Source organism: Mustela lutreola, chromosome 6, assembly GCF_030435805.1.
Source record: "Mustela lutreola isolate mMusLut2 chromosome 6, mMusLut2.pri, whole genome shotgun sequence".
Lineage (NCBI taxonomy): Eukaryota > Metazoa > Chordata > Mammalia > Carnivora > Mustelidae > Mustela > Mustela lutreola.
The window spans coordinates 112,172,417-112,192,725 of NC_081295.1; positions in this window are offsets into that span (position 1 = coordinate 112,172,417).

A 20,309-nucleotide genomic window follows, 5' to 3' on the forward strand; every position below is an offset into this window, starting at 1 on the left:
GTCTGTTCTATATGGCCCATGGGTTCTGATAATTTTTGTATTCTTAAACCACTGAAAAAAATACATATATATGTCACAGAGACTGTATGAGGCCCACAAAGCCTAAAATATTTATTATTTGGCCTTTATAGATAAGTTTACTAATCTCTCATATGGAGTGTGTTTTTCTGTGGTTTAAAATTTTACATAAATAATATATTAAAGAGGTCTTTTGCAACTTTTTTTTTTAACTCACCATTGTGTGGCTATACATAGATATAATGCATCCTTTACATTGCCACATAGTTAAAATATCACTAATGATCCCACAATTTATTGTATAATACCCCTACTAGTAGACATTTATGTTGTATCCAATTTGGAGTCATTAAATATAAATCTGAAATAGATGTCCTCATACACATCTCCTCGTCCATGTGTGCAATATCCCCTCCAGCATATACACCTAGAAGTAGCATTGCATGCTATAAAATGTGCCCACCTTCAGCTTTGCCCAATAACCAACTCTTCTTCAATAGTTTTGTTGATCACATTCTCACCAACACCGCACAACTGTTCTCATTTCCACATGTCCTTAACAATATCTGGTATTATCATATCTCTTTGTTTTGTCAGTGATATCTCTTTGTTATTTCACATGCATTTTCCTGATGACCAGTGTGCCAGCATCAATTCCCCAACTCTTAACTCCAAATGCACCCTTTTTGGTCCAGTTCTGTGATACTGAAGCTGTTCCCTGTAAATAACTGTCCTTTTATGTTAGGTTCTGTCAGTAGAGGTCACTAGAGGGAGTGCAAAGCCATACTGAGAGGAAGGGGCAGCTCTTCCTCAATCCAGGGACCTTCAGCACGGCAGCCAGTGAATTAATATGCAAGAGACCTGGTAACATACACTCACCTCAGGGGCCTGCACAGTCTGACTCCAGACTATCCACGTGCTCTGGGAAGCTTCTCAGCCACCTGGCTCGTTGCTTCTACGGATCTATTCCAGCCCACGTCTTCTTCCCATTGACAGCTTTAGGAGAGAAGACAGAGTATTCTGAGTTCTTTATTCTTTTCTGATTCATTCTCCCTCAGCTTAGAAAAAATAATCGTTTTCTGTGGAAGCAACTGCAGTACACTTAGAGGGTTATTTTTAGCCTTTTTTTTTTTTTTTAGCAGTTTACCCCTTTTTATTAGTTAATTTTTTATATTAAAATCTCCCTGTTCAAAACTGGTATGATTTGTTTCCTAAGTGGATCCTGACTGGAACGAGTGAGGTTGAACATATTTTTATATGTTCATTAGCCATCCAACATTCTTCTGTGAATCATAGGTAGGTAGGTAAGTAGGTAGAGGGAAGGAGACACACCCCTACACACACGAAGAGGAAGAGAGAAAGGGAGAGAGAGAGAGACACATGCTTCTTTTCTTGGGAGGGGTAGCTATTCTTTATGTGTTTGGGATATCAATCCTCTGTCAGATCTGTGGTTTGCAAATGTCTTTTCCAAATCCACAACTTACCTCCAAAACCAATGGTATTTTTTAACATAGAGAAATTGGTCAATATTTTCATTCATGGTTTGTGCATTTTATTTCTTATTGAAGAAACTCTTCATTATCCTGATGTCATGAATATGGTCTCCTAATTTTCTCATAGAACTTTTAGAATTTTGTTTTTTTCTATATGTCTTTAATATGCCTGGAACTTTTGTGTAAAGTACCAGTTGAGAGTATTATTTTAGTGATTTTTGTCTCAGCACCGTATCTTGAATAGATAGCCTGTCTCCACTAATATATAATACAGACTCATCCTTTGACAAGTTATTATAAACATGGGTCTCTTCTTAGATTTTTAAATTCTGTCCAATTTGGCCTGTTTATCTAATCTAGTACCAATATCACTCTTTTGATTCTGATGGCTTTATAGGTTGAACTCTGGTAGGACAAGTAAACATTCTTCTATCTCCTCTTCTTCTCCTTTAAAATCATCTTCTATCCTTTGCCTTTCACTCCCCCATCCAAATTTAGAGTGACTTTATCAAGTTCCAAGAAGAGTACTTCTGAGATTTATTAAGAACATATTGAACTTACTAATTAATTTGGGAAAAATAAAAACAGTATCTTTCCACACATGGTATTCCTCTCTGTTTATTTAGATTTATTCGGTAAAGATTTAAAAGTTTCTTCAAAATAGAACTGAATGACTTTTGTTATATTTATTCCTAGATATTATGAAAGTAATTGAACAAGGAGGCCATGAGACTGGGGTGGCTCTACACCCCATAATACTACATGATAACCCAAACCTAAGGTAGAGAAAACAAAACTTAAGAACTAATTACAAACAGCCAAATAAGGCTTTCCTAAATAAGGAACTGCTTAAGTCACAGCCAATCAAATAATTTCACTGCTTGGCTTCCATATTTTCTCTATAAAATACAAACTCTCCCCTCATTCCTGTTGGTTGAGCTCTTCTAATCACTTCTGGTTGAGTGGTGCCTGATTCCACCTGATGTATGCTCAAAAACATTTCTAAAAAATTTAGCATCCTTCAGTTTATCTTTTAAAAATGCCATACAGGTTTGGCATTCTTTTTGGTTTTGCTTTGTTTTTGTTTTTGTTTTCGCTATATTGAATATGCTTTAAAATCCACATACTTTAATTAGGTCTTAGTGGACTATAGAAATGTTATTAATTTTTGTGTAATGATTTTTGCATCCAGCAAACTTGATCTCATTTCTTGGTTCTAATAGTTTGTAAATTTCGTGGATTTTCTATGCAGTTAATCACATCATGTGTGACATTTTGCTTTATATTTTGCTTTACATGGAAGAGTGGAACATTCACTACTAAGAAAATATTCATCTTAACATCTTTAAAAAGAAAAGTTTCCTCCAAAAGAAAGGTTTTCTCCAAAAATGAAGTTTAGCAGCATTGAGAGCCCTCATGTGAAGCAAGTCCAGAAAAACCTCACTTATATTTTGTTTCTAAAGCCAGATCAGTCCAAAATTTAACTGATTTATTGACCCTTGTCAGCTTTTAGTTAAGCTGAAAATTTCTGAAGCTTAATTTAATTGTGTTTTAACAGAACAGCAAGCTATTAGGCATGGGCTATGTGTCCATAAAGATATAGAAAGAGACTTTTCAGCCTCTCTAAATATATACCTACTGGCGACTGTAAAAAATTTCAAATATTCAGACCAAAAAGCAAAAACAAAAAACAAAGGAATGGAAAGGATCAATAAGCACATAAAAATCAGCTTCACTATTAATAAAAAATGGAAATTGTAGTATTTTCTTTAGCCACGTAAAATAGTTGCAAGTTTTGAAATTGGTGTTCATTTGTTTTTTTAAGGAGTAAGGAGAGTAAAGGGAATTTTTTATATTGTTTGGGTTTGGAAGAAAAGAAACTGTCCCAGATTTCCCATGGGTGGTGTCAGTTGGTAAGCAAGTGGGCAATTTTTTTTTTAAAGATTTTATTTATTTATTTGACAGAGAGAAATCACAAGTAGATGGAGAGGCAGGCAGAGAGAGAGAGAGGGAAGCAGGCTCTCTGCTGAGCAGAGAGCCTGATGCGGGACTCGATCCCAGGACTCTGAGATCATGACCTGAGCCGAAGGCAGCGGCTTAACCCACTGAGCCACCCAGGCGCCCAGCAAGTGGGCAATATTTACCAGAAGTCTTTAAATTATAAATGTCATTTGATTCAAGAATTTCCTCTCTATATCTTTATTTTAAAGAAAGAGCCATATCTATGGCAAACATGGAAATGAAAGGATGTTGGTTGTGGTATTATATTTATAATAACAAAACAATACATCTAATAAGAAGGAATTTGTTAAATTGTGATACATTCATATGACAAAATACTATCTAGCCATTTAAAATCATATCATAAAAGACTATTTTATGGACTAGAAATTATTTTCCTAAAAAGTTGCTAAAGTTTAAAAAATCATTTTTATAGCATAATTTCAATTTGAATCAGCCATATGTACATAAGAATAATAGTTTCATTTGCCACATGCCAGGCATATACATGTATAAATTTATTTAATTCTCACCAACAATCCTATGAAAAATGCTATTATTATCATCAATATAGAGATGGAAAAGCCAAAACACAAAGAGATTAGTAATTTGCTCAAGATTAGGAAGTAAATGGCAAAGCTGGGCACACACACACAATTTATGCCAGAAAAAATAACACAGATCTCTATGTAGTGGGAGTATGGGTCACTTATGTTTTCATATTTTGCATGTTTTATATTCTTTAAATTCTTTAGCAACAAGAGCACTTGTTACTAAACCCAATAAATTCTATAACTATAAAGATGAACATTAATGTCTATTGTGAGAGCTGAAGAAAAAATGCCTACTTAATCACATGCAATATGAAGTCATACTAATCCTCTTCATATATGTTTTTTTGTACCAAGTTCTGCAAACTGAGCCCAGCCTCTGTGTTGATTTATATTTTGCTGTGCATATAGTTTCTATGAAAACAAACAAACAAAAATAGTAAACAATTTAAATGCAGTAGCTTTAGTCCCACTGTCAGTTACATTTAATGTTGGAAGGGGGAGGGAATGTCTGAGCCCTCACACCCTGAAAATAACTGATGTCAGGCCACAGCTCTTCCTGTGTTCTCATTACCCTTAGCCAGAAAGCAATAGGTTCTGTAAGGAAAAATATTGCCCCATTAAACAAAGTGTCATCATTGAAGAGCAATCATTCTTTTTTATTTTTCCCGTGAGGTTATCTTAATAACTCACTCATAACAGTTATCTCCCAGGAAACATCTAGTTCATAGAGTAAGACTGTTAAACAATATGAATCTGGTCCAAATAGCACAGGATGAATGTTTCCAATCATGAAGGATCTGTATTTATTAAACATCTGTATGAGGCAAAGACCACTGTAAGCTACTGCCTCTCTTTGGTGGAAAACTAATTTAGTCTTCCTTTCTTGGAGCTTTTCATTCCTCCATATGCACATTAGAAGCTATCTTTGATCACAAAAAAAAGAAACAAAGTAAAACCTAATTGTTAAACCCAAATTTGATTTGTAAGACTGAAGATTTGCAAGAAAAAATGAGTGATTGGCATTTTAGACAATCATTATTTTAGTATCGCTGGACTATATATAATTCTTTATGAGGTGAGGCAATCAATTTTATTGCCTTTCCTCCAACATGGGATTGGCAGGAGAATTTCCAAAGAGAATTACAGTGAAATCTTGGCAAAATAAGCTTCTTGTTATTATGGGGACTCCACACTCATACACATGCATAGAGATTTATGGGATGGAGCACTAACTCAAGTGACATAGGGCCAAGGCTATATATAGTCTTGTTGTTACATTTATTGCTTTCTGCTTAATTACCATTTGTTTATAATACAGACTATTTGTTTATAATACAAATGGTATAATACATATCATTTGTTTATAATACATATAATACAGACAGAATTATTATTGAGGTCAAACACTAATTTTTATCATCATTATAGAGCAAAAAGAAAATGCTATTAGAAACATTTATCAAAAGTTGGTACTTCACAAACCCTGAGCATGGGGCTCAGGGCACAAAGCTTGAAATAATTCATATTGGAGACCAGCACTTCTAAACTTACTGTATTTTATTTTTCCAGTCCAGTTCTAGTTTTTCACTGATGAACACTTAAAGGAATAAAGGCTATACAAAGGAAAATAAATATCTAATTGTTTATCAATCACCTGATTTAGGGTGGTTATTTATATTTTCCAAAGTAGGGTTTCATTCCACTTTCTTGCAGATGTTAGGACTAAGATTTGCTTTAGTTATCACAGTATATTAGTCATCTATTGTTGTGTGACTAATCACCCCAAAATATAGTGACTTAAAACAACAAAATGTATTATCTCACAGTTTCTGTAGGTCAGGAAAGCAGATGTACTTTAGCTGTGGCTCCTTCTTCAGGGTCTCTTATAGGCTGCAATCAGGGTATTGGCTGGCTGAGGTCAATGTCCACCTAGGGAAAAATCCACTTCCAAGCTTGTTTTTGAGATTGATAATAGGAGTTAACTCTTGTGAGTTGCTGGACTGTGAACCTTCCTTGCTACCTGTTGGCCAGTGGCCATTCTTGGTTTCTTTCCATATGAGTCTCTTCCACATGGTAGCTTACGCCACCATAATGAGAAAGCCAAGAATGTGAGAGAGAATCTTCTAGGAAGAGAAAGTACCCTACCAAGGTGAGTGTCAGAGTCTTCGCTAACTTAATCATGGAAGTGACATTCCATCACATTTGATGTACTCTCTTAGAAACAAGTTCCTAGGTCTAGCACATACTCAAGAAGAGGGGATTACAGGGGTGCCTGGGTGACTCAGTTGGTTAAGCAACCGACTCTTGGTTTTGGTTCAGGCCATGGTCATGTGGATTGTGAGATCAAGCCTTACATCAGGCTTGAATATTCTCTCTCCCTCTGCCCCTTCCTCCACTCAAGCTCTTTCTCTCTCTCAAATAAATAAATATTTTTTAAAAAAAGAAGAAGAAGGGATTACACAAAGGCATGAATACTATCTTAGAAGTCAGACCACCAGGTACAATTATAAACTGGAAATTAAAACATGCTCAGGGGGCACCTGGATGGCTCAGTCAGTTGGGCATCTACGTTTGGCTCAGGTCATGATACAAGGTTCTGGAATAGAACTTCACATCAGGCTCCCTCTCAGCCAGATGTCTACTTCTCCCTCTCCCTCTACTCCTCCTCCTGCTGTTTTCTCTCTCTCTCTCTCTCTGTTGCAAAAAAATAAATATTTTTTTAAAAAAGCATGCTCAGATTAAGAAGTAATATAAACCAAATCCTTATTTCTTTTAAGTCTATTTTTAAAGTACTTTTCATCAGAATTATATAATGATTTCAAGTTATTAAACACACACACACACACACACACAGAGTGAGAAGAGAGGGGAGAGAGAGACAAAGAGATTAACTTGGAATTTAGAGTTCTAAGAGAAGAATAAAGCATAGCATGTCTTGAAAATATTTTTTAAGTGATGCTTAGGACAGAGATAAAAGCCACCTGACTTTCATAACTGCCTCCCTCTGCCCGGTTAGGCAGTTTCACCAACTAGCTCAGGGGGCATCCTCACCCTGGGATGGATCTCCATGGTTGCTGCATCATTACTGCTTCGCCGATCCTAGGCTTTACATTCCCGAGGACAGGAGCTAGCTCCATGAAAAGGCTGAGGTGAGAGTGAGTATGTGGGTCAGAGTCTCTTTGCAGCCAGGCCTGGAGGGCTTTTATCTTTTCTCCCAGTGGGAGGAACATGCTCCTTGTCTATTCTTTTTTCAGTCTATTGCTCAAAGTTGAATCCAGTAACCTTTCTTTTACAGATATGGATCCCAACATTCCCCATTAAGAGTGTGGGGTTGGGGGCACCTGGGTGGCTCAGTCGTTAAGCGTGTGCCTTCAGCTCAGGTTTGATTCCAGGGTCCTGGGATCAAGCCCTGCATGGGGCTGCCTGCTTTGTGGGAAGCCTGCTTCTCTCTCTCCCACTCTCCCTGCTTGTGTTCTGTCTCTCGCTGTGTCTCTCTCTCAAATAAATAAATAAAATAAAGTAAAATAAAATAAAAGAGTGTGGATTTGGTTTGGTTTGGTTTGATTTTGGAAATCCGAAACACATTAAAATGTTATGTTTTTTCTGATTACTGTGTCTGCTTTGAATTAAAGAAAAGAATCCACTTAAGGCCTTAAATTACTTTTTTTGTTCTGGTATCTGTGGGCCCTCACCTGTAGCAAGGGCCACTCAATAGGCCAGGACATAAGAAAATAAATGGGGTCAGAGAATTCTTTAGTTATTAGTTCAGAATATTAATCTAATAGATAAGTCTGGGTTTGAGATGTAAGACTATTTTTAAACTCCCCAGATAATTCTGACTCACATTCATGTTTGAGAAGCCCTGATTTTCAAAAGCAACTATTTTATGGCTAGTGTAGTGAGTAGCCCTTTGGGTTTAAATCAGTGCCACTAGTGAGTAACGCTGGGCAAGTTATTGCTTTAAATCTTAATTTCCTCACCTATAAAATGATAATAGTTTATGTAATTTATATGTTTATTATTGGAGTGGATAAAATAATATATATGAAGCTCTTACCTCCGTCCCTGGAACATTATGAACACAAAACAAAGATGGAGCTGTGCTAATCATTGTAAACGTATTGCAACACAATATACATTAAGTATTTGTCATTTATGACTCTATTTAAGGTACATAATCTATCCCTGACAATCTCCTAGGATTATTTTGAGGATATCTGTTATAGTACTACTGAAATAATTTAAGTACAGGTGACCTTTGAACGATGTAGGAGTAAGGAGCACCAACACGCCTGCACAGATGAAAACCTGCATCTAAGTTTGGATGCTCTAAAATCGTAACTGCTAATAGTCCACTGTGGACTAGAAGCCTTGCTGATAACATAAATGGTAATTAATACATATATTGTATGTTCTATGCATTATATACTCTATTCTTACCATAAGGTAAGCTAGAGAAAAGAAAAAAAATAAGAAAATGTTATTAAGAAAACCATAAAGAAAATATATTTACAGTACCACACTGTATTTATTGAGAAAATATTGGGGAGAAATAGCCCCAAGAATCACTGTGAACATATTCAAGGAGCAGCACAGAGGCAAGGAAGGCTACAGCACCGCCAAGCAAAAGCAGAAGATGGTGAAATTCGGGCCAGAGGGTGAGCAGGGGCCCGGAATCTCACGTTCTGTGTCCTTTGGGTCTCACTTCTTTCACTTAGCATAATGTTTTCAAAGTTCGTCCATGCTGTAACATAAATCAGAGTTCTGATTTACATTTTTAAAGAACCTATTCTGGTTCTTATAGTATAAACTCATAATAAGGGTACAAAAGTGGAAACAGAGAACAGAGACAGAGAATGCTGAACCCTGGTCAGAGATGACAGAGGTTTCGTTCTGGATGACAGCAGGGGAAATGCAGAGAAGGGACTAGATTCATGATCCTTCTGTTCACCTAGCCAGGATGTTAGCAAAATGGTGATTGACTTTCAGTGATTTTCCACTTGTGCTGCTGTCCCAGGATCCAGTCCCCAAATCTCACACATCTTCAGGCATCTGATAGAGCCCAGGAAGTATAGTGAGAATTTTTAAATGTTATCAGTGAGAGCGTTTACCTTGGAAAAAGTGTGGAACCTCCCAAGATGACTGACAATATTCATTTGGATATTTAATTCGGGTTTTGCTTAAAACATCAGTCTCATTTCTTTATTTAGACAGACTTTACAGCATGAACCCTTCTCTGCTCACCTCCCAATGAGTATTTCTTACCTTGGTTGTAAATAAGACATGGCATGGTCCTTGTCTTCTAATCTAGTTTGGGGTAGAAAGCATACACACATAAGACAATGAAAAAATAATTTTAAGATAAATTTAAAATTAATCTGGAACATTGGATTATAAATCAGCAGATTTTCTATAAAATTTTAAAATACTAGTGTGTTACAATCAGTTGTTAATATCATTTACAGCTATCTCCATTGTGATGTACTGTCTTTTCCAAAGATGTCTGTAACAATACGTTTTATCCTACATCCTGTTCTAGAATGCTGCCACACTCTAACAAGAAGTAGCATTTATATTCCTTCCCCTTAAACCTGGGTAAGTTTTTGAGACTGCTTTAACCAGCGGAGTAGGGAAGATTGATATTAAGTGACTTCTGAGGCAAGGTCATAAAAGTGTCATGTATGTATTTTTGCCTTGTTTTCTTGGGATGTTTGCTTTTGGAAACCAGTGCAAAAACCCAGGCAGCTGACCAGGAGCCTCACGTGGAAAGGAACTGACACTTCTGTCTCCCAGCTCTGGCTGAGCTTAGAGCCACCAGCCAGCGCTAATGCGCCAGCTGTGTGATTAAGTCATTTTGGAAGCAGACCCTTCAGCTCCCCCACCGAACCACCCCTACTGACACCAAATAGATCCATTCCACAAAGCCATGGCCAAATCACAGAGATGCGAGCAAAATTAATATTACTTTGATAAGCCACTAAATTTCGGCTGGTTTGTTTCTCAGTAATAGATAAATGAAATACCTTAAAATACCAAACTTCACTTTCACTTGTATTGCTCTTAAATAGGAACAAAAAGGATAGAGTTATGTTAAAACTCTGGAAAATGAATATGCCCCACAATCCGTTTTAATTAAGCCCAATTGCATACAGTAACTGTTACCAGTGTGTCATTTATAACTACTCAATACATTTTAAAATTATTTTATAAATACTATGCAACAAAATGAGCTTGCAGACCCCAAAATATTTCTCTATAGTTCTGTCAAGATCTGTGTATACACAGAGGGCATAGGTCTTGAATGTTTACAACATCCATCTTGCTGCATAAAGGGAATAGATTTTTCAAGCAGCAAATTTAGAGAAGGGGAAAATGAATGAGAGTCAGGGTACTCAAGGAAGAAATGCTAAAGGATGTAGAACTTGGGCTGCATGTTGAAGGAGGGGTTTCATTGGAACAGCCAAGGTGAAACATACCAAGTAAGGGAAATACTATGCACAGGTTACAGGCTCAGGTCTTTTCTGGACCAACTAGTCTAGAAGAGGAGAAACCTTAAGAAGAAGCAAATGAAAAGAAAGAAAAGACCAGATTGCTTACAAAGCTAAAATGTAAAATCCTTTAGCCCTGGTTTTAAATCTGGATGGCAGTTTTAGTAATTGCTGTCAATTTGCCTGTTGTATTTATATGCATTAATTAGGAGTCCAAATAAATCTCCTTTTCATAGATTTTCTTTCTTTGCCTCTGAGATGTACAACAGCACACTTTTTATTAAAAAGAAGTTAACTATTTTTTCTCAAACATTTCAAAATTCGGGGCACCTGGGTGGCTCAATGGATTAAGCCGCTGCCTTCAGCTCAGGTCATGATCTCAGGGTCCTGGGATCGAGCCCCGCATCAGGCTCTCTGCTCGGCAGGGAGCCTGCTTCCTCCTCTCTCTCTGCCTGCCTCTCTTCCTACTTGTGATCTCTCTCTGTCAAATAAATAAATAAAATCTTAAAAAAAAATCTCAAAATTTGAAAAGCACATATTAGTTATGTTTATATCTCTAAAGTAAATTCAATATTTCTATAACAGAAAGAGTCTATTGGTTTAAATTGAGTTCTCAGTCTTTTGAGTCTTTCCTATTAATTCTAATAGCTTGAGTAAAAGGTACTAACAGCCACATGCATCAGCTCGTAGGTAGTTTCAAAATTGTGTGAGGATAACCCCAAGTTTTTGCTATAGTCAACCAACCTCCATCCCCCATCCCAATTCAGAATCCTATTCCAAGTATCAAGTTAGACCTTCTCATGCTTTAGCATTTACACATTTATTCATTTATGCACTAATTAATATGTTCTAAGCCCTCTTCTAGTCACTAACATTTGTGACCAAGTCTCTGAAACAATAATTTGTTAGTTCATGGGAACAGATATCAATTTTCAAGGTCTTTGAAGTAACCTGATAAATAGTTCTCCTCTTACTGTTCACATTCTGAACCCAATAAGATCAATATGTTTCAGGTCAAAATATTACCCAGATAAATCTCAACTGAAAGATGTAGTTTATGTTCGTGGACAAGTAACTTTCCCAATACTGACATCAAGAAATCAACAGATTTACTTTGTATGGGACCAGAGAAGTTTTCTTTGATACATAGTGTATCACATCCCCAGTCTGGCAGAGCCTTTCTGGAGGAACAGTGTACTGTGTACTGAGTGTACTCCTAGCTCCTAAAAGCAAAGGAACAGGAGGGGTACAGATACACATGCCCAGTTTCTCCCTCCAGATTCTCGAACAGAGTGACAATGTTAAGAGGTCTGAAACCTAATTGCTAGAGAACTGCTTGCACATAGCACAGGAGTAGGCAAGTTATGGCTGATGGGACCAAATTTGGTCCATCACATGGTTTTGTATCTATAACCTGTAAGCTAAAATCGTTTTTACATTTTTAATTGTTAAAAAAATCAAAAAAGAATAATAATTTGTGATACACAAACATATGAAGTTTAAGTTTCAGTGTCCATAAATACAATTTTATTGGAACATAGCCAAGCTCATTTGTTTACCTTTTGTCTATGGCTCCTGTCATACTCCAGGGACAGAGCTAAGTCATTGTAACAGGGACCATCTGGAATGTAAGACCTAAAATATTTTGTTCTTTGGCTTTTTGTAGAAAAAGTTTGTTGACCCCTGACAAAACAAAAACAAAAACAAAAACACCTGGGCTGGGGAAGAAGAATGTTCTTGGGATTTATACTAGTGATGGAATCTTCTTCTACATTTCTGTCTTTGATGTGGGACCAACATCCCTTCAGCCACCCTGCTCAAAACCTGCCAGGCACTTGATGATGATCTTTAAGCTCCTTACCCAATGAATTATCATTTGTTTTCTGTTTTCTGTTTTTCTTTTAAAATGTCTTCTAAATTCTCTTTCTATTTTTCCTGTTATTGCCGCAGAATCACCATTTCACACCAGAATCCCTGCAAAACTTTTCCAATTAGATATCTTAATTCCACTATCTCCATAGTCTTCTAGAATTGAAAATAACTTTAGAAAGTTTCTTTTCAGTACTCTCATTACCAAAATGAGGACACTTGTTACTCTGTGAGGCAAAATGACATTCTTAAATTTGCAAATCTAATTTGTGACAGGCTGGGATTGGACCCAAGATCTTCCAAACAATAGCTCAATGGTCCTTCTGCCCTGGCATGATCTCTCCTCACACTGCCCTTCACATGAAATTTTCAGAGACTCTTATTGATCAAATCAAGTTTATAATCTAGACCAGAAATCAGAAAACTATAATACATGGCCAAATTTTGCTTTAAATCTGCTTTTCACAAATCAGGTCTTATCAGGACACAGCCAGGATCCTTTATTTATAGTCTATGGCTACTCTTATACCACTGCCTATGTAAGAGTTAAATAGTTACACCAAAGATGATCTGCCACACAAAGCCCCAAATATTGACTATCTAGCCCTTCACAGAAAAAAAGTTTACAGAACCCTGATCTAGATTCATTCAAAGTATTCTACCCTTTTCCTCATCACCTTCTATGGCACTGATGACTAGTTGTTCCCTTTATCCATCCTTACCTTCTGTAGTAATAAAACCTCTAATTATTTTTTCAGCTAAACACATGACAGTCTGAAATGAAGACTACATTTCTTGGCTTTCCTTGCATCTTGGTGTAGCCAATGGAATCCATAAGAATCCCATGAACTTGTATACAACTTCCAGGAAGTATCCTTACAGGAAAGCAGTATGTTGAAGGAATATGCCCTTCTCTTCCCTGTGCCTCCTCCTTTCTAGATAGAATGATGCCAAGATAACTAGAAAAGCCAACATGTGATATAAGATGGTTTGGGACATGAGTTATATGTAGTCAACCAATGAAATGGAACAATACTGGGTTCCTGACATCAAAGTGTTTCTATTATCCTCAGACCACATACCTCAGGGTTTTTACATGAGTAAGAAACAATTTTATGTTAAACAAGATCCTCCATTAATTAGGATTTTTCTGTCACTTACAATTCATCGCAAGTGGTATGCTTCCTAGTAGGAAACTTCTTTTGTGGAGAAACTAGTTTCTTTATAACTTGCTGAACTGGCTATGATTATTTCCACACCTTCATTCTTTTGCTCATGCTGCTAGCTCAAGCTGGACCACCCACTTTCTCCTCCTCCAGTTGACCACCTTTTATAAAGTATTCAAAGCGATTAATGTTCAGTCCATATCCTGAAGCATGTTTCTTTTTTTTCACTACCTAAAATTAAGTGCACCATATTAAAAAAAAAAAAAAAAAAAACACAAACTTAGATTGCCTATTGTATTACATTCTTTGAGTCATGTGTTTTTGAACCTTTATGTTCAAAGAGAGTATAGATGTTTAAAAGACTGGGATCATTGATTTTTTATTTTATTTTATTTTATTTTTATTTCCAGGTTCCTCATACTAAACACAACCACAAAATGACTGATGGATATATGTGAATAAATTTGGGCAAAAGCGAGCCACACTTACTTATGAGATCATAGATTCTCATTTTTAAAACACAATGTCTTCCAGTGCCTGAATCATAATGTATAAACTGAGCCAAAGAAGATCTATCCTAGAATAGGTCAAACAAAAGTTCATATGATGGACATTTAGGCAAAGAGTTATGTGCTGCCTAGGAAAACCCTGATGAGACATTGCACATTACTTTTATGTATGATAAATTGGACAAATGTGCCATGCTCTCACCGAAGTAAGTGGGTCTAATTCTACTTTGAGATTTTTCCTCTATTATTTATGAGATGCTCTGAGACTCTGGAACTTACACAACCATACCCTCTGCCTAAGTCCTACCACCTTAGACAGATATATTTAAACTAAGAAAGGAAAAGTTTATCAGATAATGTTTATACTTGTTCCAGTTCATGAAACAAACAGAATACTGGCTTATCAGGACTCAAATGTCAGAACTCAAATGTTTCCTGAACCAACATTCAGCCAGGTTGCTCTCTGTGGAACTGCAGGCATGGACTAAATCTTTATCTACAGAGTGTGGGACAATTTATGTAAACCCAGCCTGCGGTTTTTCAATGGTGATGTGTAGTCTGTCTGTTTACATTAACTTACAGAAGAGCGCTTAGAACATTCTTACAAATGAACTGATGCCAGTGGCAGCCGGAAGTCTATCTGTACAGATAAGTATTAGGAGCAGCTGAAGGGAAAACTGAATGAGAACCAGATGAGAACAGATTTTTGGAGCCCATGAAAGTTGCAGGCTCCCAATTCTTTGCACTTACTGTTTGAGGTAGCTCTATGACCAGCCGCCCCTGGGGTGGCAGACCGTTGCCTGTCAACAGAGGGAAGTGAGATTACACGGAAGAGGCAGAAAACTGTCAGATGGCATGGGAACAGAGTGGCTCTCAAATCTTCTGTTTGTTTTAGTTAAACTCTTCCTGCCCATATCTCCAAAGCCTGATTCTTCTAATTTCGCTGAACATTATGTTTTGATTTCTTTGTCAGTTGTTGTTAGTTTTTTGAAGTACTGGTCTGAAATCTTCTTTTTCTTAGAGATAAGATGTCATTAAGTTATAACTTTTTGCATAGCGTCCATCAGCCTCTGTTTGAGACAGAATTCTTACTCCTTCACCCAGCTCCACGCTGTCAGTCCAGCCCTGCCTGCTTTAGGGAAGCCACAGACTTTAGAAGCCTCATTCTTAGACCTCAATCCCAAAGGTAATTATGAAAATAGGGACAAAAGCCACTGGCTTTCATTTTAACATAACTGTTCTTCTTAGATGTCTTAGGTCGCCTGTACACTTCTGCCCCACGTACTCTTAGATACTCTACTACAGTCTTGCTTTCAGTTATTTCGCTTCCCTGTCTTCTTCAGAACCCACTTCAGTCAGTGAAATTTATCTTATTCACTATAAACACTCTTCTCTCCTTCATGAGCCCTATTTTGTTGGGAAAATACAATTAAAAACAAAATCTTGCAACATAGAAATGCTCTCCACAAAGGTAGTAAAGAAAGAGAACTTTGACTATTGAATAAACCTTAAACTAGAATGTGACATGCATCAAACGGTCTGCTTGGGGATCGCAAAGACAGAAGGAAATCTCACCGTTTTATGTAGCTGAGCAGATTCAATCCATTGTATTTTCAAGATAAATAAACTTGTCCTTAAGTAAGAGGTCTTGACAGCAACATTTGTCCCATCCAGTTCCTCCTAACTTTACCTGGTAATTGGAATGACCATCTGTGTTAACTAATTGGCTTTATCTGGAGGAAAAACAAACTTGTCATATTTTTATGACAGGAAGCAGTTTTGCAACTTGGAACAAGGCACCCACGAAAGTTAGACTTCTACCTCCCACAGCAGCTGGGAGATAGAGGTGCTTTCTCCCTTGATGTTTACATGTCAAAGAATGGACTCCAGGTCCTTGAAAAGACATCCATAGGTCATAAGGATGACAAATGGCCTATGTGGTCTCCAAAAGGATTTATAAAATTTTAAAGAGAGGAGAACATACAGTTATGAGTTTTCTTAAGTAAATGTTCTAAAGAAAGGAATGGGAATAAAGTTCCTCCCTTATTTTCCACGGGGAGAACTGGGCCTCTTATTTTTAATTTGTCTTTGTCCTTACAATTATACTTTTCGCTTCAATCTCCTGTTCCACCTATTGTAATCATGCATAATGAGGAGGAGAGGTTTAGATACCACTTATAGAAAAACCTCAAAAAAAGGAGGTTGTGGAGAGAAATCAAGGAGAAAAGGAGTACAGACCTTGCTGTGAGGTCGGAGAAAAATATGATTCTTGAATGTAGTTCAAAAACACTCATTGGTTATCACTCAGAGTTGATAGGTTTGGTGGGATTCCTGAACCCCAACCCAGACATTCACATTCAGCAACTTTTAGGAACTTAAGTTTATGTCCAGAACATATAATTAAAAGGAAACTTTCCCAAATGATTTTGATCTGCAGCCAGGTTAAGGTACCACTGACCTAAAGCCTGACAATATGAGTATTGCTCTCATTTCCCTAGTCAGTCCCGGAGAGTTTGTCCTAAGATCTTGGAGAAGAAGAGAGAGAAATAAATGAAATACATACTACAAGTAGTTTAGTAACAAATAGATGAATAACAAAAGGCCATTCCACTCTAAAGTTTTTTTTAAAAAACGGAATTAAGAACTCTTGTCCTGCTGTAGAAAAGAGAGCTACTTTTTTTTTTAGATTCCACATGTGATATCATACAGTATTTGTAGAAGCAGAGAGTGGAATGGCAGTTACCAGGGAATTGGGGGGGTGACAGAATTTGGGAGATGTTCAAAAGATACAAACTGGTAGTTAGAAGATGAATAAGTTCCGGGGATCTGATGCACAGCACTGTGATTATTGTTAACAGTAGTGTGTTATATACCCCAAAGTTGCTAAGAAACTGGATCTTAAATGTTCTCACCACAGAAAAGAAGTGAAAATTGTAGGACTTGATGGAGGTTTTCGCTAACTGCTATGGTGGCAATCATATTGCAATATATAAACACATTAAATCAACACATTATAACCTTAAATATACACAGTTATATGTCAGCTATAACTCAATAATAATAATAATAATAAATAAAGAAGAAGAAGAGGAAGAAGAAGAAAAGGAAAAAGAAAAAGAAAAGAAAGATGCTGCACATGGTGCCCACTTTCCTCCTACCTATGTTATGGGGTTTGACAGCTGCACACCAGGCAAGGCCCTAGAGCTTCAGGGAAGGCAAACTGAGATAAGAACCATGGGAGTCTGTAAGAGTCACAGGGAGAGATGGGAAGGATTTGAGCGGGAAGGGGACATCCAGGGATGTCTAGGAAAAGACTCAAGTTAGAGCACCATTATCTTTATCCTTATCCTCTTAGGTTTTAGATGAAAAGCCACAGATGAGCACACCATTTCTGCTGATAGATGACTGACAGCAATAATTAAGAGCAAAGCTTGCTTGATGGCTGGACTTTCTGAATAGCGTTTGGACCCTTGGGGATGATAAAATATGAATTTCTCAGCACCTGCCGATAAACTGGAAAGTCTACAAAAGAGGTTTTCAAGATTTCCTGGTAGGGACGAAGTACTGTTCAGCAGCAGTGTTCTGTCTAAAGAACAGATGGTCTAAAAGTAGTGTCTTGAGCACAATGGGGATGGGTGGAGAGAGGGGAGGGCAAGATAAAAGTGCATGGGGATATTTTTATAAAGCAATATGATTGAATAAACAGAAAAGGGGGAAATCAAAGAGATGGGATGCCTTGTCTAATAAAAGGATTTAAGATGCAAGATGGCCTGGAATCAGAGAAAAAATTAAACGTAAATGCTTTTGGAGAATACAGCAGGTAATAAGAATCTTCTATAACCCTATACACGAAGTAGAAATAGATCCAAAACTGTAAAATTGCACTAAATACCAGCTTATATCACTTCAGTAATGAAAATAAGAGAAACAGTAGTGACTCCTGTTCCCAAGTGAAATTCAGCCTGCCCTGAGAATTACGAGGGTATTCAGTTGCCCAAATGATGACATCACATCAAGCAAACCGACCACTGAACATTTGCATGTGAACAACGTCCTAAGAAACCGGTCACTTGTGGAGTGCCTATTCTGTGCCAGGCAGAATGCTAAGGACCCCCACACATTTTCTCAGAAATTGTAGTCCCAAGAATTAGGTATTGCTCACATTTTATGTACATCTGAGTTTCTGAGAAATAAATTGCCCAAATTCACATAGGGAATGGTGGAAACAATTGAAACTGGGGACTGCTGGACACAAAGCCCTTCACATTTTCACTCTGGTTTCCAGTATAGGTTCTGGATTGCTCCCCATAGGCTTCTGCCTATAATTCATCTCAAAAGGGTCTTGAGACAGAGAAGCTCTCTGGTTAGTCTTTTTCTCATTCAACATGCAATCACTGGATGACTTTAATCACCCAATTATCTGCAAAAGGGCAATCTCTCATTCTAATTTCCAAATCAGCAGTCTCCAAGCTTCTTCCATAATGTTTTCCTAGCCGTACAAAGTTTTTTATTATACGGTACCAATATATGCATATTTATTTATAATTTTTACTAATATATTAACATGTTGTATGCATAACACTTATTCAAAGACAGAAAAATTGTAAGTGGAAGTTAATAAACATTTCTGATATATTTTCAGTACTTTTAAGCTTTATTTATCAACATTGTCCAAACATATTGAGTGCAATGTGATTGAATTCTCTGCCTGATTTTTGAAAATCTTAGTTTAATATTTTGTTATATATTAATTAGATCCTAGGTCAGTTTCTAAGTTAATTTTATTTTAAAATTTATGGCAGTCATTTTCATTTGACTATGGCAGTCATTAAAAGCAAATCCTTGACTAGTAAATATGCATTTTTCCTGATTTCAATCAACTGTCTTTTAAAACTCTTTGGACAGTGTTACTTGTTTATGTTTTTAACAAGTGGGTCCAAATAACTGATAAAATATGAAACATTTTAAAAGCATCTAGAGAATTCTGTTTCAAGTTTCTTAAACAGGGTGTGTATATGTATGTGTGTGTGTAGGTACCTGCACACACACACACATATGTGACTGTGTATATGTATATATAAATATAAAAAGCCCTCTATCACTGGCTCACTTATTGCTGAAATGATGAAAAGATTTCCAAATATCCATTTTCAATTAATTCTTTCCATAATATGAAAGATGGTCATTTTCTCACTCACTGTTAATATAAAATTTTTTGTGGATAATTGTGAATGTATTTGGTGGACCCTGTCAGATCTGAGCAGATATCATTGCCTTGAAGATGGAACATTGCTGACATAGAGCACCTGGGAGAAGGGTCAGCTGTAACAATTTTTTCTGTGGTGCACATGTGCTTATAATATTGATATACATTTTAAATGACAATTCCCATATTAGCATTTAAGGCTGTTTCCCATTTCCTGAAGTATATTTCATTAAGACTGAATAACAAATTCTGTGATTCCACTTATCCAATAATGTCCCTGTGGGGCAGGGCCATGATGAGACACGTGAGGGTGCCACTGTGAGCCCACCCTCAGTGCAGAACTAAACTCTTTGTGGAGGAAACCTCACCATGCATAATAAATCCTGATACAGAACCCAGAGACCACATGCCAAGGCCAGTTTATATTCACAGGGTCACTTAGCAAAGCTTAATTCCTTGCTTTAAAAATTAAAAATAAATACAAATGGAAGTTCTAATATTTTCTTCATACACCACAATGAGTGCCCACACCCCTCTCTAGAGACTGCTATGGAATAACTCATGAAAGACACCCTGGGCCAACTTATCCAAAACAGAACACCTGTCCTTTATTTTCTCCTAAAACCCAAAATGAATCCCTTTCTTGTGTTCCAATCATTAAATATTAAAAGAGAAGTATAAAGAATCAAGGAACATTTGTTAAGTATTTACTAGGTACCAGGCAAGACAATGTAAATTAATACTAAAATGTTAATATCCCTTTTTTTAAAAATTATTTATTTATTTTAGAAAGAGAGAGTACATATGTATTCAGGGGGAGGGGCAGAGGACTAGAAAGAATCCTCATGCAGATGCCCCACAGAGTGTGGAGCCTAGTGTGGGGCTAATTTCTACAATTCTGAGATCATAACAGAAATCAAGGGTCAGCCACTTAAATAACTGAACTACCTAGGTGCCCCTAAAATGTCAATATCATTACTCTCTAGTGCACTTTTATAAACTGTC